The sequence below is a fragment of the Oryctolagus cuniculus genome, chromosome 1 (genome assembly GCF_051225735.1).
Source record: "Oryctolagus cuniculus isolate XC-2025 breed Fujian yellow rabbit chromosome 1, ASM5122573v1, whole genome shotgun sequence".
In the NCBI taxonomy this organism is placed as follows: Eukaryota; Metazoa; Chordata; class Mammalia; order Lagomorpha; family Leporidae; genus Oryctolagus; species Oryctolagus cuniculus.
In genome coordinates, this window is record NC_142867.1 from 23993268 (window position 1) to 24019996 (window position 26729).

Below are 26729 nucleotides of genomic sequence, written 5' to 3' on the forward strand. Positions count from 1 at the left end.
ACTGGGAATAAGAGAGGGAGGAGGAATAGCAGTGAAAGGGCGGGTATGTTTAGAAGAATCACTATATTCCTAAAGTTGTACTTATGAAATGCATGAAGTTTGTATTCCTTAAATAAAAGGTTTAAAAATAAATTAATAAATTTCAAGATATAGCATAATTTAGCAAACAGAATATATGTCAGTATTTAGGCCTTGTCAATATTTTGGCACAATTATGGTATCCAAAATTCATCCTTTTTACCATTATCTGCTTTATTCTCATGCATACATTAGATCTACCTTAATTAAAATTTTTCTGGGAATTTTTATTTCTCATTATTTCTTTATTTCTGGGAATATTTCTTTACCTTATTCTTCTCACATAGGACCACGAATCTCATGGTGATTGCTCAATTAGTTCTCTTTCTTTTCCATTAGACAGCAAACACCTTAAGAACAAAGATCTTTCCTATCTTACACAACTCTATCATCTATATCTCAAAGGATGCTTATTATATGGTGAGCATTCAGTGCACACATTAATGAGATCATAAATGAATGGAACAGGAGAAAACATAACTATGTAAAAGACATTTCCTAAATAGAATATAATGAAATTGTGTTGCCAAAAAGTTTTTATTTTGGAAATTCAAGGTAAAACAGAGTCTTACACTTAGCAAAACATGAATATCGATTGAAAAATACTCTTAAATATATCTGCTTATGGAGCTATTCTCTTGTTACTATCAAAACAGACCTTTTCCCCTATTCATGCTCAGATTAACTCATATGTTAATGATTTAAAAACCGTGATATTCATCAAGGAGTTAAAGGGGCATTAGGATAAATATTTGTCTTAAACTGGTGACATGGTTAATTTGTAGTCAAGTATAGCATAATCTTGGGAGCATTCTCTCCTGGATCTCTGATACTACTCTCTTCCCACTGTGGCCTTATAAATATATGTATGGATATTGTCTTCACACATTAGTTGCCAATCCTAAAGATATAGATAATCATACTTTTTCTACAGGGCTTTCCTATGGAGTAATTAGCAAATATTTGTACAGCTCCTCCAAAATGATCAGTGTGGAGATGCTAAGAGCCAGAACACATGAAGCTATGGTGTGGAATATTCTGGGGTGGAAATTACTTGAAAATGCGTTACAGGCATTGCTGAGTGACATGGAACAATGTCCCTCTCAAGAATGCAGTAACTTACACTAGGGAAGCAAACATTTCCAAAAGCAGCCTAAAATAACTTTATTTTAAGCTGCTAAAGCTTGGAGAGTGGCCATGGTTAAATAGAAACTGAGACACAATTCCCTTCTAATACCTGTTTCCCCAGGCAACCAGAAGAAAAGAAACAAAGCCACTACAAAATTTTGTACTTTCTAAGACAAAGGGAACTTTATTTCCTTTGCTGCATGGTTGCTTAATGTAAGAATCCCCAGCCCTGACCTCAATGCATTCTTAATTCAGCATAACCAGAGCTATGACAAGATAACAAAATGACAGAGCAGGTTGGGGTGCCTAATTTGCTAGTTTGCATCTTCCTTCCTTCTAGATTTTCTGTATTCTATTTTTCCTTCCAAAAACACAGCTGAGTTCCTGTTACTTCTTGAGCGCTAAAGACTTGACGGTGAATAAATAATAAAAAGGAACTCTCCTCTTCTTGGGTCTCCTGCACTCATTTGGCTATCCGATTCATTTCTGAGTGTATGTGATTCTTCCTTCAGTTGAATATGGATTCATGTACATAGTATATTTTGATCTAAAAGTGACTGTAGAGAACCTTATTCAATAGATGAGGAAACTCAGCAATGTACATGGGATTATTGTCACCAGTACCAATATCACCACAACCACTAATACTGATGATGATGATGGTGATGATGATGATAATACTAAACCATAATTATTGTGTTACTAGATATAGGATAGGCATCCTTGTTTCAAATTTCTGCATACAGAAGCCTTCTCTCCTTCTTGGGGAAACCACAACTCTTTTGAAATATACATCAACAGATTATATCATCTGATAGTTTTCTGTGTGAAACTACCTACATACCTCTTGAATATGATTTAATCACTGAAGGTTTTAGGATTTGGTCACTATTACCCATGCTGACTTAAACTTCTACAGAGATGATACACGCAGCAATTTGATGATTCCATTCTTTGATAGTCTCAATTCACTCTATTTTCCCTACACTTAGCTACTTATTTCCATGGATATAGACTAGATATTAGTATTATCTATAGCTTTACCACCTCCAAATTTTAAAAAATTCTCTGAGAAAAACCCCAACTGTCTTTCTCCATCCACCACACTACAATTATTATTTAGTTTCATATTTATTTCAAATCATGGACCTTATTATCTATTTGACTTACCATGAACTCTACCAACTCCTTAACACTCTCACTCACTAGTTTTTATTCTGTAGTCATCATGAAAACTACTCAGTTACAAACCTTTTTAACTTTCACACTTCACTTCCTTTGTCTGCATGCCCCTCCCCTGCAGGTCTTATTCATCTGAAAAAAAAAATTAACTCTTCATGTGCTCTTCTCAATGTAATTGGAGTGAAAACATAGCCATACACTTCAGTACTTGAATATATGACCTCAAGCTGCAAACAAGAACTCATTAGTTCCCGGGAAAGCTTCTAGTTAATTCATCCTCTTTCCTTCTCATTGTTGACTCATAGCCTTCTTATTTACTGATAAAATGGAAATCATGATAAATGAAGCATCTAATCTGTCCACTATCAAATCTAGCCAGGAATTTTTCATCTGTGCCAAAAGATTTGTCTTCCTCTCTATTACAATTAATGAACACTACTTTACAATCTAAGGTTGATCCTCTCATATGTATACTGATTCATATGTATGTACTTGTGCAAGAACATAATTCTCAAATTCATTATCCCCTTTTCTGTGACAATTTAGCCTTTCCAACTGAAGTATGTCCACCAGAATGCACATCTACCATAATCTGCTTTATCAAAATAAACCAGAATACCTAGAATAGGAGTTTCATGAAGTTTTTGCAAATATATGATTATTTCTGTGCTATATTTTATAGCAAAACTTTTCAAAATTTCACCATGCTTTGTTTTCTTCTCTTCATCTCACCTTTCCATTGAACGTACACTCTTTAGGCTTTTTTGCCTACAAATTCACTAAAGTTACACTTGTCACAAGAGACTGTTGTTTTGCCCAATTCAAATGACAAATCTTAGTCCTTGTTGACTTCCCAATAACACTTTACACAGTGAGCATACTCTTCAAACATTTTCCTCACTTGGCTTCTAGAACATGGTATTCTCCAGTCTTTCTTTCTGCTTTATGCATAGTTCCTTCTCATTGTGATAACTTGCCTTACTTCTTTATTCTGAATGCTAAATATAAGATATTCTAGGATCCTGTCCTGGGAGTCATCTCCTCTTTATCTTCTCTACTTAATGAGTTATTGTTATCTAATTACATGGTTTAAAATGTCATCTATAAGTTCAGTATAAATCTCTAGCTACATATATTCTCCTAATATTGAGCCCTATATAAACAACTGCCCACTCAACAGCATTGTGCAACTGTTTTAGACTTCCAACGCTTATTCTGTCCAAAACAGAGCTCTTGACTTTCCCTCCAGACATTTTTCATTCTTCTTTTCTTAAAGATTTGTTTTATTTATTTTAAAGATATCAGTTACAGGGAGAGACAGAGAAAGAGAGAGAGAGAGAGAGAGAGAGAGAGAGAATCTTCCATCCATTTGTTCACTATCCATATGACCACAGTGGTTAGGGTGGGGCCAGATTGAAGCAAGAGCTAGGAACTTCTTCCAGTTCTTACACATAGGTCCAGGGCCCTACACACGGGTGCACTTGGGTCATCTTCCACTGCTTCCTCATGTGCATTATTAGGGAGCTGGATCAGAAGTGGAGCAGCCAGGACTTGAACCAGCACCCATTTAGGTTGCCACCATTACAGGAGGCCGTGGCTTTACCCTCTATCCTACAATGCCATCCACTAATTTTTTTCATTATTGATGTCTTACTTTAGTGTTGAATATAACAATATACTCAGCTATTTTAGCCAAGCAACCTGATGTCTGTTATTTTTCTCATTCTCTTATAGCACCACTATTCAAGACAATATAAAATCATCTCAATTTTATCTTAAAAAATATATCCTGAATCATTTTCCACACTAATAAAAGGTACCTTTATCTATAAACAATAATGGGGTGAAGACCTCTGAATTGTCCTCCTTACCTTCATTTTTGTCTACTACTAAAGTTGATAATTGTCAAAGCAATCAGAGTAAACTTTAAAATTTATGATTGTTCTTTCCACCCTTCTCCTCTAAACCCTGCTGTGGCTTTCCTCACACTTCTTTAAATTATATATCAATGTAATTATATATGTAGTTACATAACCTTGAAAGATACTATGCCATTTTTTCCTATGTGTCTCCCATTTTATCTGCTACCATATTAGACTCTTGACTGTCTTCTTTCTCTTCAAGCACAACAGATTCATTCTTGCCTTAAAGATTTTGCAGCTCATCCTCCTGTCTTTAGCATTGTTTACCAGACTTATCTTCCCATGACTCTTTCCCTTCAATGCCTTTCCTTAAGTGCCCCACAAACCACTCATTCTTGATTTCCTCATGAGGCTGAATTTTCTTTACATTTTATATGATCTGTCGATATGTTATTGCTTTACTTGTTATTTGTAGCTTCTTTTCTGGAAATAAGCTTCATGACAGAGATACTGACAATTTCATTCATTTCTATGACCACATAGAACAGTACCTGGAATACTGTATGCCCTCTATAAATATGTATTGACTAAATTAATTAATGAACCTTAACACTGCACATCCACCCTTTTACTCAGAATAGTTTCACAGATTTGCACAGAGTAAAATGAAACTACCAGAATATGTCCTCTTTTTGGGTTCTTACATTAGCCTAAGTTTTTAAAGAAACTTTTTAATGTCCTAAGTTTTTAAGCTCTGGGTTACAACCCACACAGAAGCTTAGAAAATCAATTTGGTGACTATGTGCAGTATTTTTGAAAGATGAAACAAAATTGAAAATACTATGGGATATCACACATATCTTTATGTCTAGTAAAATGTTTCATTTCTTTCATGAGACACTTGTTTTAAAATATACATGTGATAATGGGCCGGCGCCGTGGCTCACTAGGCTAATCCTCCGCCTTGCGGCGCTGGCACACCTGGTTCTAGTCCCGGTCGGGGCGCCGGATTCTGTCCCGGTTGCCCCTCTTCCAGGCCAGCTCTCTGCTGTGGCCCGGGAGTGCCGTGGAGGATGGCCCAAGTACTTGGGCCCTGCACCCCCATGGGAGACCAGAAGTACCTGGCTCCTGCCATTGGATCAGCGCGGTGCGCTGGCCGCAGCATGCCGGCAGCAGCGGCCATTGGAGGGTGAACTAACGGCAAAGGAAAACCTTTCTCTCTGTCTCTCTCTCTCACTGTCCACTCTGCCTGTCAAAAAAAAAAAAAAAAAAAGTGATGAAATAATAAAGTAAAAGTAACTATTTTACTCAAGTTTCAGTCAAAGAAAGTTTTAGTCACATTCTAATGAGATTCCATTGCATCATTGCAACAGGAAATAGAACTTTTCCCCTTTTCCAAGTTTTCAGCGAAGTGAAGCCCAGGGAGAGATTAAATCTTTAAGCTTGCAGTGTGGTAGTAAACAGTAGAGATTTTGATGTCTAATTACTCTTAGTTGTTATCCTTTTTTCCTATTCAAAGGAAAAATGCTTCAAATTTCAACTGAGCTTATCCTGAGATTCCTGCGTATAACATATCTTGCTTTTCCCATATCATTTTTTAAATCTACCCTCTACCTTATTTGAAAGAAGAAAAGCACACAAATTTATCTCATGTAAGTTTTACATGAAATGGAGTTTTCAGAAAAAAAAAAGGATACCAAAAAAGAGAAACTTGCCTGTTTTTAGGTGTAGATTGTATAAATAGAGGAGAATCAAAGAAAAGTATGATTGGGCAAAGGATATATAATCTGAAGATAGTAAACTGGGGGGAACTTAGCAAGAACTGTTTCTTCTCCATGTTTTTGTTCTTTACTGTGATTAGAGAGTGGGTTCCTCGCTTATGACTTGCCTCAGAAAATTCATTCTTGGTTTTTATGAGTTGCTTTGGAAAAGAAGAGCAGGAGAATGTCAGGGAGCCCTCACTGCTTCTATGGCTTCCCCAAATTCCTTCAATTTAAAATACTCAGTATGCCAAGGTGACATATTTTGAAGTAGCAAATTCTGAGCCCTCTCAATACATGGCTCCATCTGAGTTGCTAGTTTCTTTTAAGATTTATTTATTTTTAAATTCAAAGTTACAGAGTCAGGGAGAGACAGACAGAGCTTGAGCTTTTCCATAGGTTGGTTCACTCCGCAGATTGCTGCAACAGCTGGTGCCGGACCAGGAGTAGCCAGGATCTTTATCTGAGTCTCCCATGTGGATAGCAAGTGCCCAAACATGGGATATAGTTCACTGCTTTACCTAGGGCATTAGCAGGGAGATGGATCAGAAACCAGGCAGTTCAGAAGCGAATTGGTATCCACATAGATGGCAGCTATGCAGTTCATGGCTTCACTCACTATACCACAACACTGGCCCACAAGTTGTTAATTTTTTATCATATGCTTTCCTTCCTATGCTAACTAATACATAGAGTACAAAAAATTAATTTACATGAACAAAATTTACATCTTTATATTTGATTATTCACAGATCATGTTTGTAGTCTTGAGAAAGAGGGGACTTTCTACTTACTATTTGTTGAATGTTTTATTTAGTGGATTATAAGCATGTGATTATAATGTAAATTGGAAGTGTATCATGGTAAAAATTAAAAGAAAAATAAGAAAAGAAGGAGGAGAGAGGGTAAGGTGGGAAGTATTATGCTCTTAAAATATATTTATGAAATACATCAAATTTGTTACCTTTATATAAATAAAAATATTTTAAAGTAATAAGAATTGTGTAAAAATTCATAATACACAATTGGTCTGCAGTTTTTCTAAGTGTTTCCTTTCTACTTGTAAAGAAAATGATAATCTCTTAGTCACCTTTCCTAACATTCTATCTGAGCTTTGGCAATTTGATAACTAGGAATTAGCCTATATAACTGTTTATCTTTCTGAGAATTGTCCATTCCAAGGACTCTAGAAAGAGGTACAAAAATTGTCTTGCTATTGTTTGTTGGGGCTCCCCCAAAGGGATTAAGATTTCTCTACATCTCAAACCTCAAATTTCTTTTTGATTTTTCTCAAAATTGACTCCATCGCCATACTTCTCTGTCTCAGACCTGTTAAGACAGTGTTTCAGGGTCAGCTCCAAATTCAAAGAACAAAAGAAGAAGAAACAGAGCAAGTCAAAATGGTTTCTATCCCCCACCCTCCAGGAAAGTCCAAGAAAAGTGACTATACTACCAACAGTTCCACAGAATGTTACTATTACATGAGAAACAAAGATACACTAATGCTTGTTAAATAATAATTATATGTTAAGACCTCCCTATATACAATGAGTAAACTGTTTTATTTTATCTATACAGTTTGTTCTTTCAGTGTTTTATATAATTTTGATTTAGTTGCTGAGATCTAAAATTCAGAATTCATACAAAATACAGAATTCAGGGTGTATGCTGTGGTGCTACAAGCCACCACCTACAATGCCCATATCAGAGTGCTGGTTCAAGTCTCAGCTGCTTGGCTTCTGACCCAAATTTCTACTAATGCCTCTTGGTGGCAGCATATGACGGCTGAATTTCTTGAGCCTCTGACACCTAGGTGGGAGACCAGGATCAATCTCTAAGTTCCCGGCTTTGGCAAGGCACAGCCCCAGCTGTTATAGGTATTTGGGCAGTAAACCAGAGGATGAAAATTCATTCTCTCTCTTTCTCTCTGTCTCTCTCCCTCTCTCTGTCTCTCTTTCTCTCTATCAAGTAGTTGACATAGTAAAGTACAAAATTCTTGCGTTTCTCAAACAATCTGAGGATGTAGTGGGAATACACAGTTGCCCCAGCATTAGTTTTCTGGGGCTTCAATAACAAAATTCTGCACACTGGGTCGCTTAGACAACAGTAATTTATCTTTTCTGGAGGCTAGAAGTTCAAGATAAATGTCTTCTTCTGAGATCTCTCTCTTTGACCGGCAGTTGGGTGCTTTGTCATTGTGTCCTCAGACTGGTTACTCCCAAGTCTGCATGCACACCCTATACTTGCCTCTATAAGGACACCAATCACAGTGAATTAAGGCTGACAACATGAGCTCATTTTACTTTAATTATCTCTTAAAAAACCCTCTCTCCAGGTACAGTCACATTCTGACTTATTGGGGGTCAGAAGTGCAACATAGGAACTTTGAGGACACAACTCGGTCCATGATGGTCCCTTTAACAATAACTGGAACTGAACCACAGAAATTTGCTCTTAAAGTTTCCATACTTCTAATTCTCACTGTCTTCTTGAAGCTATGGCCAAGTATCAGTAACCAATTATCTTTAAAATGACTTCTTTGAAGTCTATTCAATGCATTTCCCTAGAAAATATTTCAAAAGGGCCCAGTTTGAGACTCTCACCGACTTCACTTTACATTCTTCTTTATCTGTGATAGTCTTCAAATGTATGTGCCCCTCCAAAATAGAAATTGGAACTTAAACTTCAAGATAATTGTATTGAGAGGCCAGGCCTTTGTTAGGTGCTTAGGTTCTTTGTCCTTATGAAGATATTGATGCCCTTTCAAAGACAATTCTGAGAGCTGCCTGTCCCTTCCATTCCTCTGCATGTAAACCATGGTGCCTGGCCATCTTTGCCCCCTTCCACCCTGCGATGTGAGGACATACCAGAAGGTACTGTCTTGGAATCAGAGTAGCTCTCATCAAACACTGACTCTGCCGGTGCCTTGCTCTTGGAATTCCCAGCCTCCAGAACTACGAGATACTGATTTCTCTTAATTGTATCACGCCTTGGGATTTGTGTTTCAACAAACTTTCAGGTGATTCTGAGACATGACAAATTCTGAGAAACAAAGACTTAAAATTTAAATTCCTATAGTGATGTCTCATTGACTTTTCACTGATTTCCACATTTATTTACTAAATAAAAATAATTGATGAAAACACTGAGAAATTCTATATTCACATCAACTAAACTGTTATTATAACAGCCTATTTTATAAATATTTTCCTTGAAAATCCACTGTTTTTATCTTGTTGGAATCAGTAAACAGCAATTAAAATTAGGAATAAAAGAAACATTTTTGAACCTTGTAATGAAAGTAATTATGTATTCATATTTTAAGAATACAAAGTAAAGAACACTCCTTCATGCTGTTACTTCTTTTTAAATGATTTACTAATTTTCTAAACAACTGCCAAATATTGAAGAGAGGAATTGATCTGACATGTAATTGAGTTACAAAGTTGACAGAAACTGATATTTTCATTTACATTTAAAAACAGACCAATTTCAGATTCCCAGCCAAATTCAATCCTCCTCTGATGTTGTAGCAGAGGAGAAAAATTGTTACCAAGAACTAACGAAATACTTTTTGTGATTTGGAAACTTCAGTGGACAGAGGCAAATCCTTGTGCTGGGGCCATTTAAACTACTGCTAATTGCAGGCAACATTTCTCTGAGCTCATTTTCAGTTGCAAAGAAAGGATGGATCTGATACCGGGAAAGAAGGCGGGCCAGAATCCTGTCACTTCATGTAAATCCTGGCTACACAGCCCTAGACTTCAGCTCAGTGCCAGGAACGAAGGCCTGAGGCCACTGCTTCCTGACTACACAGGCTATCTGGCTCTATGAGGGTTTTCAAGATTGGAGGGTAGCAAAGATTCACTGGTTACAGCGTTAGAGGAATTGTTCTCACAGCTCCTTTCTTTCTTTCCTGAAAGTTATCAATTTAGAAGACAAAAAAGGAGGTACATGGGTATGAAGAGGTTTGAAGGCAATTCAAAGATGAAATTACTTTTAAAGAATAACTTCTGAATTTATTGTATATTTGTTCTACTTCCAGAAAGACTGTAAGATGGTATCGACTCACCACTCTGTTGATTCCTAAAAAATTTTTTGATGAGCATATATATATAAAACACAGAAGTTAGAGCTCTTGATGGTTAATTATGTGTGTCACTTTAGCTGAGCTTAGGAATACCTCAATAGCTACCTGGATACCAAGATAACTAAACTTACAAAATCAAAAACTGAATCTTAAACATCTCTAGTCCACAAAATCCAAGTTCCTTGGATTGAATTAAATTCATGCTCATTTACAAAGAATGGACTTATTTTTTTGAACTAGTAAACATACATTTTTTGAACTGAAAATGCAACTGTAAAATACAAGAGTACAAGGTCTCAAACAAAAAAAAAATGCAAACTAATACTTAAAGACAAAAGCAGAACTTAAACAGAGATTGTTCAGTGTAGGATACTTTTCCTTTCTTTTCCTAAATGTGACTTGCGCTCATTAATATTCAAGTGTAGATAAAGAGTATTTTTATAGCGTTCTTAAAATCTCAAGTATCAAAACTACTCCAGGGAAGGGATAAAAGCAAGTTCCTTTTTTGAAGTGTTGGTTTTTTAATGTTTCATGTAAATATTTTCAGTGGACCCAGCAGGAAACATGACTTAAATGTGTATGATTTTGCAGTTGATGCCAAATTTTGCTTTTCTTCAGATAAACACTCTGTTTGTACAAGAAATCTCTCCTAAGTGTGAAAGCCATTTTCCACTGTCATTAAAAGATTGGAAATGACAGATAAAACATGAGTCTTTCCCTATCATCACTGACACCTCAAAGCCAACATGGGGCTTTTATGAGGTTGAGAGAATTTGGCAGCAGTATTATTTCAAAAGAAAATTATTATCAAAAAGATTTAAATTTGGGGTCTATTCTTATTTATTTTAGATAAAAGTTACCTTTCTTATAATATTCTATTAAAAGAATTTTCTCATTACAAAATTATAGATATTATGTAAAGAGTGAAATATTTCCATATATGCTTTAAAAAGTAAAAATGTCATATGATTATATATATGGTTAATTCAAAACATAATCTCAAGTAGCTGATGTCTCTAATATATATATTTCTATTTATTATTTTTATATAACTTTTTTATCATTTTGTGTATAGCTATTATAATATAATGTACCAAGTGTTTCTTTGTGCAATTAATTTGTTACAAAATTATTCTTACCAGATATGAAAAATATTCATTTTTATTAATTTTCCATGATGTGATTAATTTAATAAACTGTCATCCATCTTACTTTATTTGAAAGTAATATGTGTTTTAAATTTCCCTGATATCCTTTTTTAGCTCAATATGTTATTAAAAGATTCTTTGATATGACTCTTTGAAAATTAATTTTTAGCTTAACCTTCATATTATCCCAGGCTCTCCAATTCTTAACAATGAAATAGAAAAAGAAAAAATAAGCAAAGAGAGAAGAAAAGACAGGAAGGGAAGAAGGAAGGAAGAAAGGAAGGAGAGAGAGAGAGAAAAATTCATGGATAATCCCTTTCTAAAAGATGTTTTGTATAGTATATTTCAAAAATAGCACCCATGAAAGAGATAAAACTCTAATTCTATTAAAAGTACACAAAGCAATTATTGACTAATTTTTTTTTAGTTAAGCATTTCGATGGTACTTAAGAAGGACAAGCAATTTCTCAGATAGGCCTCATCTAATTTAAGAAGACAAGACAAATGTTGAATATACAAGCTCCATATGTGACTTGATTCATGTGTATTAAAGTTATTACCATAAAACATCATTGAATTGTAGGAGAAAAAATTTTAGAATAAAAATAAAAAGAATCATGAACTGCTTAAGGGAGTAATGTAATTTAAACAATAGCTCCAACAGATATTTTTATTCAAAGTATGAAGATATAAAGACTGTAAAGATCTTGAACTTATAGTCATTTCAAACCGGCAATTGAACAATTTTAAGATCTGAGTTGTGAGTCTCTTTTCCATGATAGAACTGTAATTTTGAATTCTGACAATCAGGTATTTGTTTTTAATAAGATGTTTTATTAACGATAGCTACTCATATATATGGGGTACACTGTGATATTCTGTTTTTACTTTGGCTCCTAAAAGCATTTTTAAAATTTATTTTTGGCTGGCACCGCAGCTCAATAGGCTAATCCTCCACCTGCAGCACCGGCACACTGGGTTTTAGTCCCAGTTGGGGTGCTGGATTCTGTCCCGTTCGCTCCTCTTCCTGTCCAGCTCTCTGCTGTGGCCCGGGAGGGCAGTGGTGGATGGCCCAAGTCCTTGGGCCCTGCACCCTCATGGGAGACCAGGAGAAGCACCTGGCTCCTGCCTTCGGATCAGCGTGGTGCACCAGCTGCAGCGCGCCGGCGGCAGCGGCCATTGGGGAGTGAACCAACGGAAAAGGAAGACCTTTCTCTCTGTCTTTCTCTCTCACTGTCCACTCTGCCTTTCAAAAATAAAATAAATAAATAAATAAATTATTTTTAAGATTCGGCAATTTTTTTTTTTTTGACAGGCAGAGTTAGACAGTGAGAGAGAGAGACAGAGAGAAAGGTCTTCCATTGGTTCATCCCCCAAATGGCTGCTACGGCCCGTGCGCTGCACCAGTCTGAAGCCAGGAGCCAGGTGCTTCCTCCCCGTCTCCCATGCGGGTGCAGGGCCCAAGGACTTGGGCCATCCTCCACTGCCTTCCTGGGCCACAGCAGAGAGCTGTACTGGAAGAGAAGTAACTGGGACAGAATCTGGTACCCCAACCGGGACCAGAACTGGATGCCGGCGCCACAGGCAGAAGATTAGCCTAGTGAGCCACGGCTCTGGCCAAGATTTAGCAATTTTTAACATGTTGCCATATTCACTTCATGTGTTAGATATTATTTGTCTTATTGAGTCTGGTTTATTTCACTTAACCTAATGACCTTAAGTTCCATACATTTTGCTGCAAATGTAATTTCATTTCTTAATGTCTAGTAATATTCCATTGTGTATGTATACCACATTTTCTTTATCCAGACATTAATAGATGCACATTTAGGCAGATTCTGTATCTTTGGTATTTTGAATTAGGCAGCTCTAAATATGGGAGTGCAAGCATCTCGTTCAGATGCTGATTTTCACCTCTTTTGAATATATTTCCTGAAGTAGAGTAGTTGGGTCATATAATTGGTCTATTTTTACTTTTTTGAAGAAACTTCATATATTTTCTATCATACTTTTATTAATTTGCATTCCACTATACATTTTATTAGGTTACATTTCCCCCTATAACCTCACCAGCATTTGTTATTTTTTGATCTTTGGATAATAACCATTTTAAATAGAGTGAGATGATACCTTATTGTGCTTTTCATTTGAATATTGCTGCTGGCTACTGATCCTGAGCAAAGTTTCATTTTCAACCTGGTGCTGTCCATAATTATTACAGCTTTAGTGGTTTTTACGAGAACCTTAGTTATCAATCTACATTCACTGATTTCCTGCGGTGCAAAGCAGTGGGAACATGATAATTCTTCACTCTTTCCTCTCCAAATTTTGAGGCTTGATACTAAGGAGAAGGTGTAAACTTAGAAAAACAATTGGACTAGAAAGAAACTAAAAATAAGAATAATAAGCTTCCATGTGTTGAAGAAATTAGTTCTCTCAGTAGATCCTCAGTTTCTCACAAATACAAACTGACCACTTCTTGATTACTTTCTCAATACCTTTTTTTTTTTTAAAGATTTATTTATTTACTTGAAAGTCAGAGTTACACAGAGAGAGAAGAAGAGGCAGAGAGAGAGAGAGAGAGGTCTTCCATCTACTGGTTCACTTCCCAATTGGCCGCAACTGCCGGAGCTGCACCGATCCAAATCCAGGAGCCAGGAGCTTCTTCTCTGTCTCCCACGTGGGTTCAGGGGCCTAAGGACTTAGTCCATCTTCTACTGCTTTCTTAGGCCATAACAGAGAGCTGGCTCAGAAGTGGAGCAGCCGGGTCTCAAACTGGTGCCCATATGGGATGCTGGCGCTTCAGGCCAGGGTGTTAATCCACTGCGCCACAGCGCCAGTCCCTCTCCATGCTTTTACACTAATTTCTCAATTAATTCTCGCATGAATGCCCAATTTCAGTACCACTACAAACTTGAACTTGGCAAGCAAAGCACCGAATACAACATTAACTCTATCACAGAAATGAATGTACCCTAAGGAGGTGATCATTTCTTTGGCATTATAGGCACACAAAGATACTTGAGGATCATATGATAAAAATTTCCAAATGTTTTTATCTGACTTAGAAAAATGTCTCCAATTTCAATGCATTTGTGATCAGCTGGGATATATAAAGTATATGAAGACAGTGGAAACATTTTACCAACCTAAGTGCTGAAACTGTTCCCATACTTCTGGATTTTCTGTATGTCACTTGTAAATCGGGACAGGAGAGTGTCTCTGTTTATCTTGAAATCTGTTCCTAATTCCTGTTCCGCCAAGATCACAGAGATGTTTTCAAACAAGGAGCCCCTGTACATATGTTGTTTTTAGATAAGCAACAATAATCAAACCTGGTTTCCTGTAAATTAACACTGATCATAGTAATCACAGATGTGCAATTAACAGTTGGTCTCTACCTTTGTCCAAAAATGCAAAGAATCTTAAATCACTAAGGAGTTTATCCTTTAGATTCTTTATGGTTTAAGGGAGTAGGTTGCTATTACAAGTTTCAGAAAGAGCATATTGGTTTCTATAAACATAAACATCAATATTTTGGCTTTGTATTCATCACATTTTAAATCTACGGATAATATACAACTTTGTAATTTTAGCTATTTGAGGAGGGAATCTTGTAGAAAGACAAAAGGAGGCTTTCGGAGCTTCCACTGATTTTTGTGAAGGCAAACATGAGCCGTAGGAAAGAGACTGTGGACATACACTTATCACATCTTGTCATTTAATTTTGTTTTCTCTGACATGCCTGAACCTGGAAGTGGTTCCTTGCCCAGAACCAGAGGTTATTGCCTATCAGCCTTTGCATTACTTTCCCTTCTCTTCCTCTGTGCTGCCAAGTTAGTAGTGACAGCCTTTTCATGTTCAGCTGAATCTTCATCATTGGCCATCATGTTTCTACAGTCTCTCCCTAACTCTGCTGCCTCTTGGTGAGGAGGCATCCCTGTCTGTGGGTCTTCTTTGTGGGTATTGTCATTGTTGGCTTGTTGGAACATGTACAGGAACAGCAGCTATCTCACTTTTAATAATCTTGTGAGCCTTATTTTATTTGTAAATGAGGGAATTGGGATACAGAAAGAAAGATTGAATTATCTGAGGCTACTATTAAATGGTAATGCCAGGATTTGGTCGGCTATGTGTAGCATTACATTTCAGAACATGCTCAATTAGACTAAAAGGTATCTAGGGACATTTTTCCCAAATTCCTACCAAGGAATTGAGGAATTGCTGGGATTTGGTTGCTGGCCCCCAGTGCTGGCTTTCTGCCTAAATGAGTATAAGCTGCATTGACCTCATTTTTTTGAATTTTTTTTGTTTAGTAAATATAAATTTCCAAAGTACAGTTTATGGAATACAATAGTTTCCCCCCCAATAATTTCCTTCCCACTCACACCCCTCCCAACTTCCGCTCCCATTCCCATTCCATTCACATCAAGATTCATTTTCGGCCTGCACCGCGACTCACTAGGTTAATCCTCCGCCTTGTAGCGCCAGCACACCGGGTTCTAGTCCCGGTCGGGGAGCCAGATTCTGTCCCGGTTGCCCCTCTTCCAGGCCAGCTCTCTGCTGTGGCCAGGGAGTGCAGTGGAGGATGGCCCAAGTGCTTGGGCCCTGCACCCCATGGGAGACCAGGATAAGTACTTGGCTCCTACCATCAGATCAGCGCGGTGCGCCGGCTGCAGCGTGCCAGCCGCAGCGGCCATTGGAGGGTGAACCAATGGCAAAGGAAGACCTTTCTCTCTGTCTCTCTCTGTCTCTCTCTCTCCTATTTCACTGTCCACTCTGCCTGTCAAAAAAAAAAAAGATTCATTATCAATTATCTTTATATACAGAAGATCAATTTAGTATATATTAAGTAAAGATTTCATCAGTTTGCACCCACACAGAAACACAAAGTGTAAAATACTGTTTAAGTACTAGTTATAGCATTACTTCACATTGGACAACACATTAAGGACAGATCCCAGGTGAGAAGTAAGTACACAGTGACTCCTGTTGTTGACTTAACAATTTGACACTCTTGTTTATGGCATCAGTAATCTCCCTAGGCACTAGTCATGAGTTGCCAAGGCTATGGAAGCCTTTTGAGTTCGTTGACTTTGATCTTATTCCGACAGGGTCATAGTCAAAGTGGAAGTTCTCTCCTCAGTTCAGAGAAATGTACTTCCTACTTTGATGGCCCGTTCTTTCCACTGGGATCTCACTCGCAGTGATCTTCTATTTAGGGTTTTGTTTTTTGTTTTTTGTTTTTTGTTTTTTTTTTTCCAGAGCGTCTTGACTTTCCATGCCTAAAATACTCTCATGGGCTGTTCAGCCAGATCTGAATGCCTTAAGGGCTGATTCTGAGGCCAGAGTGCTATTTAGGACATCTTCCATTCTATGGGTCTGCTGTGTATCTCACTTCCCATGTTGGATCATTCTCTCCCTTTTTGATTCTATCAGCTAGTATTTACAGACACTATTTTTGTTTATGTGATCCGTTTGGTTCTTAGTCTAATGTGTATCACGCTTCCCGTGATGGATCGTTCTCTCCCTTTTTGATTCTATCAGTTAGTATTTGCAGACACTAGTCTTGTTTGTGTGATCCCTTTGACTCTTAGACCTATCAGTGTGATCAATTGTGAACTGAAATTGATCACTTGGACTAGTGAGATGGCATTGGTACATGCCACCTTGATGGGATTGAATTGGAATCCCCTGGCACGTTTCTAACTCCACCATTTGGGGCAAGTCCAATTGAGCATGTCCCAAATTGTACATCTCTTTCCCCTCTTATTCCCACTCTTGTATTTAACAGAGATTACTTTTCAGTTAAATTTAAACACCTAAGAAAAATCGTGTGTTAATTACAGAGTTTAACCAATAGTACTAGAACAAAACAAATAAAAAATACTAAAATGGATAAAGTATAAAATTGTACATCAACAGTCAGGACAAGAGTTTATCAAGTCACTGTTTCTCATAGTGTTAACTTCACTTCAACAGGTTTCCCCTTTGGTGCTCACTTAGTTGTCGCCGATCAGGGAGAAATTATGATATTTGTCCCTTTGGACAAATAATTCACTTGGCATAATGTTTTCCAGATTCCTCCATCTTGTTGCAAATGACCAGATTTTGTTGTTTTTGACTGCTGTATAGTATTCTATAGAGTACATGTCACATAATTTCTTTACCCAGTCTTCTGTTGGGCATTTGTGTTGGTTCCAGGTCTTAGCTATTGTGAATTGAGCTGCAATAAACATTAAGGTGCAGACAGCTTGTTTGTTTGCCAGTTTAATTTCCTTTGGGTAAATACCAAGGAGTGGGATGGCTGGGTTGAATGGTAGGGTTATATTCAGGTTTCTGAGGAATCTCCAAACTGATTTCCATAGTGACTTAACCAGTTTGCATTCCCACCAACAGTGGGGTTAGTGTCCCTTTTTCCCCACATCCTCTCCAGCATCTGTTGTTAGTTGATTTCCGTATGTAAGACATTCTAAGGGGGGTGAGGTGAAACCTCATTGTGGTTTTGATTTGCATTTCCCTAATTGCTAGTGATCTTGAACATTTTTTCATGTGTCTGTTGGCCCTTGGATTTCCTCTTTTGAAAAAATGTCTATTGAGGTCCTTGGCCCATCTCTTAAGTGGTTTTTTTTTTAACTTTTATTTATTGAATATATATTTCCAAAGCACAGCTTATGGATTACAATGGCTTCCCCCCATAATGTCCCTCCCACCTGCAACCCTCCCGTTTCCCACTCCCTCTCCCCTTCCATTCACATCAAGATTCATTTTCTATTCTCTTTATATACAGAAGATCAGTTTAGCATACATTAAGTAAAGATTTCAACAGTTTGCTCCCACACAGAAACATAAAGTGACAAATACTGTTTGAGTACTAGTTATAGCATTAAATCTCAATGTACAGCACACTAAGAACAGAGATCCTACATGAGAAGTAAGTGCACAGTGATTCCTGTTGTTGACTTAACAAATTGACACTCTTGTTTATGGCCTCAGTAATCACCCTAGGCTCTTGTCATGAGCTGCCAAGGCTATGGAAGCCCTCTGGGTTCACCGACTCTGATCATATTTAGACAAGGCCATGGTCAAAGTGGAAGTTCTCTCCTCCCTTCAGAGAAAGGTACCTCCTTCTTTGATGACCCGTTCTTTCCACTGGGATCTCACTCGCGGAGATCTTTCATTTAGGTTTTTTTTTCCCCCAGAGTGTCTTGGTTTCGATGCCTGAAATACTCTCATGGATTTTTCAGCCAGATCCGCAGGTCTTAAGGGCTGATTCTGAGGCCGGAGTGCTGATTAGGACATCTGCCATTCTATGGGTCTGCTGTGTATCTCACTTCCCATGTTGGATTGTTCTCTCCCTTTTTGATTCTATCAGCTAGTATTTACAGACACTATTCGTGTTTATGTGATCCCTTTGGTTCTTAGTCCTATCATTATGATCAATTGTGAACAGAAATTGATCACTGGGACTAGTGAGATGGCATTGGTACATGCCACCTTGATGGGATTGAATTGGAATCCCCTGGTATGTTTCTAACTCTACCGTTTGAGGTAAGTCAGCTTGATGTTGTGCAGTTTCTTGATTTCTTTGCAGATTCTGGTTATCAACCCTTTATCTGTTGCATAGTTTGCAAATATTTTTTCCCATTCTGTCGGTTGCCTCTTCACTCTCCTGACTGCTCCTTTTGCAGTACAGAAACTTCTCAATTTGATGCAGTCCCAAATGTTAATTTTGGCTTTGACTGCCTGTACCTCCCGGGTCTTTTTTAGGAAGTCTTTGCCAGTACCATATCTTGCAGGGTTTCTCCAGTGTCCTCAAATTATTTGGTGGTGTCAGGTCGTAGATTTAAGTCTTTAATCCATGTTGAGTGAATTTTTGTGTAAGGTGTAAGGTAGGGGTCTTGCTTCATGATTCTGCACGTGGAAATCCAATTTTCCCATCACCATTTATTGAATAGACTGTCCTTACTCCAGGGATTGGTTTTGGATCCTTGATCAAATATAAGTTGGCTGTAGATGTTTGGGTTGATTTCTGGTGTTTCAATTCTGTTCCATTGGTCTATCCATCTGTTTCTGTACCAGTACCATGCTGTTTTGATTACAACTGCCCCGTAGTATGTCCTGAAATCTGGTATTGTGATGCCCCCGGCTTTATTTTTGTTGTACAAGATTGCTTTAGCTATTCGAGGTCTCCTGTGTCTCTAGATGAATTTCAGCATCATTTTTTCCAGATCTGAGAAGAAGGTCTTCTGTATCTTGATTGGTATTGCATTGATTCTGTAAATTGCTTTTGGGAGAATGGACATTTTGATGATATTGATTCTTCCAATTATTCAGCATGGAAGTTTTTTCCATTTTTTGGTATCCTCTTCTATTTCTTTCTTTAAGGTTTTGTAATTTTCATCGTAGAGATCTTTAACGTCCTTGGTTAAGTTTATTCCAAGGTATTTGATTGTTTTTGTAGCTATTGTGAATGGGATTGATCTTAGAAGTTCTTCCTCAGCCATGGCATTAGCTGTGTATACAAATGCTGTTGATTTTTGTGCATTGATTTTATATCCTGCTACTTTGCCAAACTCTTCTATGAGTTCCAATGGTCTCTTAGTAGAGTTCTTTGGATTCCCTAAATAAAGAATCATATCATCTGCAAAGAGGGATAGTTTGAGTTCTTCCTCCCGATTCGTATCCCTTTAATTTCTTTTTCTTGCCTAATAGCTCTGGCTAGAATTTCCACAACTATGTTGAATAGCAGTGGTGAGAGTGGGCATCCCTGTCTGGTAATCTCAGTGGAAATGCTTCCAACTTTTTCCCATTCAATAGGATGTTGGCTGTGGTTTTTTCATAAATTGCTTTGATTGTATTGAGGAATGTTCCTTCCATACCCAGTTTGCTTAGAGTTTTCATCATGAAAGGGTGTTGTATTTTATCAAATACTTTCTCGGCATCTATTGAGATAATCATTTGGTTTTTCTTCTGCAGTCTGTTAACGTGCTGTATCACGTTGATTGATTTGTGAACATTGAACCATCCCTGCATACCAGGGATAAATCCCACTTGGTCTGGATGGATGATCTTTCTGATGTGTTGTTGCATTCTGTTGGCCAGAATTTATTGAGGATTTCTGCATCTATGTTCATCAGGGATATTGGTCTGTAATTCTCTTTCAATGCTGCATCATTTTTCTGGCTTAGGAATTAAGGTGATGCTGGCTTCATAGAAAGAATTTGGGAGGATTCCCTCTTCTTCGATTGTTCTGAATAGTTTGAGAAGAATTGGAGTCAGTTCTTCTTTAAATGTCTGGTAGAATTCAGCTGTGAATCCATCGGGTCCTGGGCTTTTCTTTGTTGGGAGGGACTTTATTACTGTTTCAATTTCTGACTCAGTTATGGGTCTGTTTAGGTTTTCGATGTCTTCCTGGTTCAATTTAGGTAGGTTGCATGTGTCCAGGAATCTATCCATTTCTGATAGGTTTCCCTGTTTGCTGGCATACAGGTCCTTGTAGTAATTTCTGATGATTCTTTTTATTTCTGTGGTGTCTGTTGTTATGTTTCCTTTTTCATTTCTGATTTTATTGATTTGGGTCTTTTCTCTTCTTTTTTTAGTTAGTTGGGCTAATTGGGTGTCAATTTAGTTTATTTTTTTTTTTTTTCAAAAAACCAGCTCCTAGTTTGGCTGATTTTTTTGTAATGTTTTTTGGATTCAATCCTGTTGACTTCTTCTCTGATTTTAATTATTTCTCTTCTCCTACTAGATTTGGGTCTGGTTTGCTGCAGATTTTCTAGGTCCTTGAGATGAATTGAAAGCTCATTCTCTTTGGTGCCTTTCCAATTTCTTGATGTAGGCACCTATTGATATAAACTTTACTCTTAACACTGCTTTTGCTGTATCCCATAAGTTTTGGTATGTTGTGCTGTTATCCTCATTTACTTCCAGAAATTTTTTTATTTCTCTTTTCATTTCTTCTATGACCTGTTGTTCATTCAGGAGCATGTTGTTCAATCTCCAAGTGTTTGCATATTCTCTAGGGATTCCTGAGTTGCTAATTTTCAACTTCATTCCTTTATGGTCTGAGAAGCTACATGGTATGATTCTAATACTTTTGAATTTGCTGAGACTTGCTTTATGGCCTAGTATGTGGTCAATCCTAGAGAAGGTTCCATGTACTGCTGAGAAGAATGTAAATGCTTTATTTGTAGGATGAAAAGTTCTGTATATATCTGTTAGATCCATTTGAGCTATAGTGTCATTTAAATCTACTGTATCCTTGTTGATCTTCTGTCCTGTTGATCTGTCTATTTCTGAGAGTGGAGTATTGAAGTCCCCCAGTACTATTGTATTGGGGTCTAAGTCTCCCTTTAAGTCCCTTAACAAATCTTTTAAATAAACCAGTGCCCTGTAATTAGGTGCATATACATTGATGATTGTTATATCTTCCTGCTGAATTGATCCCTTAATCATTATATAGTGCCCCTCTTTGTCTCTCCTAACAGTTTTTGTGGCAAAGTTTATGTTGTCCGATATTAAGATGGCTACACCCACTCTTTTTTCAATTTTGTTGGCATGGTATATCTTTTTCCATCCTTTCACTTTCAGTCTGTATGCATCTTTGTTGGAAAGATGTGTTTCTTGTAAGTAGCAAATAGATGGGTTTTGTTCCTTAACCCAATCAGCGAATCAGTGTCTTTTAACTGGACAGTTCAGGCCATTAATGTTCAATGTGACTATTGATAAGTAGTAACTTTGCCCTGCCATTTGCCAAAGATAAGTTCTAATATATGCTTTGAATTCCCTGTGATCTTTTGCTGTGAGGTTTCCTTCCTTTACCTTCTTTCATACTGATGACCGTGTTTCTCTGTTTCTGTGTGCAGCACATCTTTAAGCCTCTTTTGCAGGGCTGGATGAGTGGCGACAAATTCTTTTAATTTCTGTTTGCTATGAAAGGTCTTTATTTCACCTTCATTCACAAATGATAGCTTTTCAGGATATAATATTCTGGGCTGGCAGTTTTTCTCTCTTGGTACCCGGGCTATGTCTCGCCATTCCCTTCTAGCTTATAGGGTTTCTGATGAGAAGTCTGCTGTGAGTCTAATTGGAGATCCTCTGAGAGTAATCTGACATTTCTCTCTTGCACATTTTAGGATCTTTTCTTTCTGTTTCACTGTGGTGAGTTTAATTACAACGTGTCATGGTGAGGATCTCTTTTGGTCATGTTTACTGGGGTTTCCTGTACTAGGATTTCTCTGTCCTTCTCCAAACCTGGGAAATTTTCTGCTAGCATCTCACTAAAAAGGCCTTCTAATCCTTTCTCCCTCTCCATGCCTTCAGGAACTCCTAGAACCCGAATGTTGGGTTTTTTAATAGTATCCTGTAGATTCCCTACAATATTTTTTAGATTTCTAATTTCCTCTTCTTTTCTTTGGTTTGACTGTATCCTTTCCTTTTCTCTGTCTTCTAAGTCCGATATTCTCTCTTCTGCTTCACCCATTCTGTTTTTAAGGCTCTCTAATGTGTTTGTCATTTGAACTATTGAATTCTTCATTTCATTATGATTTCTCGTCACTATCACAGTTTCATGTTCTATTAGTTGTTTTATTTCATTTTGATTCCTCCTTAATATTTCATTTTCATGAGAGAGATTTTCAATCCTGTCCAGTAAGGATTTCTGTAGTTCAAGGATTTGTTTTTGAGAACTTCTTAATGTTTTTATCAATTTTTTGAGATCCACTTCTTGCATGTCTTCTATCTCATCATCTTCATAATCTTGAATTGGGGTATCTTTATCATTTCAGGGCATCGTAATGTCTTCCTTGTTCTTGTTACCTCGTTTCTGTGTTTGGCATTGTGGAGATATTCTTTGGTGTCTTTGCTGTGCTGTTTTTTCTCGTTATACTATGACTCGATTAAGTGGACTGTCTGCTTTTGATGGAGCCTTAGAGGCTTGAGATGGGTGTGGCCTGAGAGCTCTGTTTGGTTCCTCAGAGTTAAGGTTAGGCGTGGTAAATCTCTCTTTCTTTCTTTTTTTTGATTCAAATGGGAAGTAATTCCACACAGTTGAGCGGAATTGGAAGTAGTTAGCAGGCGAATGATATACTCACAGGAGCCAGAGATTGGAAGCTCTTTCCCAAGGACCACACAGGGAATCTGTGCTATCTTCAGTGTGGGCTCAAATTCTCCTGCAGTCTCCCTCTGGGTTGCCAAAGTTACCAAATTGTAGCATCTCTGGAGAGTACTGCAGTGACCTCTTATGAAAGAGGGTGGCTTACCCTGTTCAGAGGGACCCTCAGTTTATAGTCTATGTTTATTTTTTACAAGCCAACTAAGAGACCCTAATACTTGAAGTCTATCCCTGTTTTGTGTAAAAGCTCCTCTCAGTTTCCAGTGAAAAAATGGCTGACATCTTAGCATCTTCTTTCGACCTGAAAGGCAGTATATAACCAGCATGTTCACCATCCCAACCTTGTTCCCTACTTCCCTCCCTGTCCTTCCAGTAGGGTGCTACAAAGAACAGTTTTTACAGTCTTTGCTATCTTGGCACTTGCCATTTCCACCTCTTGGAACAATCTCTCTTTAGAGATAGGCAGGACCTCTTCCATTGCAATAGGTGGTTCTCATCTCCTATGACACCACCTCTGAAAAGCTTTCCTGATTGCATCAGCAAAATGCCCCACGCTCTGCTCTAAGATTCCACGCTGTTATTTTTTTTTTAAGATTTATTTATTTATTTCAAAGGCAGAGTAACAGAGAGGCAGAGAGAGAGAGAGAGAAGAGAGAGGTACTCTATCCACTGGTTCACTCCCTAGATGGCCACAATGGCCAGAGCTGTACAGATCTAAAGCCAGGAGCCTGGAGCTTCTTCCGGGTCTTCCACGCATGCAGAGAGGCCCAAGAACCTGGGCCGTCTTTCCTAGGTCATAGCAGAGAGCCGGACTGGAAGTAGAGCAGCTGGGACACAGACAGGCTCCCACATGTGATGCTAGCACAGCAGGAGGCAGCTTTACCTGCTATGCCACAGCGCTGACTGGAGCTACGCCAATCTGAAGACAGGAGCCAGGTGCTTCTTCCTGGTCTCCCACATGGGTACAGGGGTCCAAGTCATCCTCCATTGCTTTCCCATGCCACAGCAGAGAGCTGGACTGGAAGAGAAGCAACCAGGACTAGAACGGGCGCCCATATGGGATGCCAGCATCACAGGCAGAGGATTAACCTGTGCACCACAGCGCTGGCCCCTATACACAAATTTGATGGCAGCTTTCCTCATTATGGCCTTAAACCAGAAATAAGGCAGATGCATTTCCATGGGCTAATAGTTAAACCAGTACGTACATACCACAGAATACTTCTCAGGAAAAAAAAATGTGTTGAGAGTCCCATCCACTTAGATGAATCTTAAAGTTATGATGAGTGAAAAAGATCACAGACAAAGGTTGCACACTACATTTTTCCAATTGTATATAACATTCTTGGGAAGCTTAAACTATAAAGATGGAGACCAGTTTAGATTTTTAAAGTTATACACAGAAAAAGGAAACAGGAAAGAGGTGGGTAGAATTAAAATGGCAAAATGAGAGATCACTGTAGTAATGACAGTGTTCTGCAATATGACTGTGTGGTAGATGCATGAACTGAAACATTACAAATCGGCAAAGAACTAAAAGAAGATACACAAGTGAGTATAAGTGGAATGAAGAATTCTTTATAAGATTAGGGAATTACATCACTGTCAATATTCTGGTTGTTAGAACTAGAGGACATTATGTGAAGTGAATTAAGCCAGGCACAGAAAGCTGAATACCACATGTTCTCCATACAGGAAAGCTAAAAAAACTTGTCTGAACACAACATATTATTAGAGGTTGAGAGGAGCAGGGTACAGATAGCAGGAATTTGGATGATGGGTACCAAATCCAAAGCTGATCAAAGGAATAAATTCCTAGTGCTAAACAGCATGGTGGGTTAACTCTAATTCACTATAACCTGTTGCATATTTTGTGAGTAAATAGAAAAAAAGGAGCACCAAGGATCCAATCATAAAGTGATGTCAAAAAGGGGAAACAATAATTATACTGACTTGACCAGTAACATTATACTCATGTATTGAAAAGTTGCACTGCAGACCATAAATAGGTACAACTAGTGTTAATAAAAATAAAATATATCACATTCTGGTTGTAATACTGTAATGTGTTCCCTTTGGAAGAAACTGAATACAAGGTATATATATATATATATGGGAACTTTTAAAATATATTTCCTATTAAGATTGTGTGTGAATCTACAATTATCTCAAAATACAAAGTTTAATGTTAAGACAAATATATTCTTGAATTATGAGTAATTTACAAGAATGTTAACTTTTTTAAAAAATGAATACACTAGGGTGGTTGTTGTGCAATAGACTAAGCCACTACTTGGGGTGTCCACGTCCCACTTCAGAGTGACACTTTCAATTTTGCCTACTCAGCTTCTAACCCAGCTTCCTGATAATGTACCCTAGAAGCAACAGATGCTGACTCATGTGCTTGGGCCCCTACTACCCTCATGGGGGCCTACATGGAGTTTCTGATTTCAGCTTAGCCCAGTTCTGACATTGCAGGTATGGGGGAGTAAGTCAGCAGATGGAAGATCAATTTTCTCTCTCTCTCTCCCTCTCTCTCTCACTCTCACTCCCTCTTTCCCTCCTTCTCCTTCCTTCTTCCTCCCTGTCATTCTGCCTTTTGCACAGATGAAAGTAGATGAGCAACTTTTTTAAATGAACAAACTTTGGCTATGGCTAAGAACAATACTAACGGAGGTTGTGCTAACTTGATCATATGCATACACTGTTTTATGATCTTATTGAAAGAAGAATGTGTCTGTGTTTTCCCCACCACAATATCTTTATTTTGTTTTCCTCATCCTTTTTTTTTTTTCATATCCAGAATCAGGCTTTTTGATTCAGATGGAATATGCACATTTGCAGAGGCCTCAGGAAAGGCTACTTGTAACAGTTGTGTGAGTGATTGGATATGGAAAGGTGGGAAGTAAACACAAATAGAGCCCTCACTGTCGCACAGCAGGTTAAGCCTCCACCTACAGTGCTGTCGTCCCATGAGCAGCTCCACTTCCAGTTCAGCTCTCTGCTAGTGTGCCTGTGAAAGCAATAGAAGATGGCCCAAGTATTGGGCCCTTACACCCACATGGGAGACCCAGAAGAAATTCCCGGCTTCATATATATATATATAGATATTCATATATATAATATTTATGTATATAAATAAATATTTTTAATGAAAGAATTGAAAAATTGTACCGAATTCGCAATGACCTTCTCATTAATAAATTTTCAACTTGGCAAGGGACGCTAACTTGCTCTTAGGTGACAATGTGCAGGTGTGGCTTTTGCTGGCTGTCTCAAAGCTGATCGCAGAACATAAGCTTCTTAGTTGAACTCTCTGGAAGAAAAGTAACACTGAAAATTCTAACTGTAAATTATTCCTTTAAT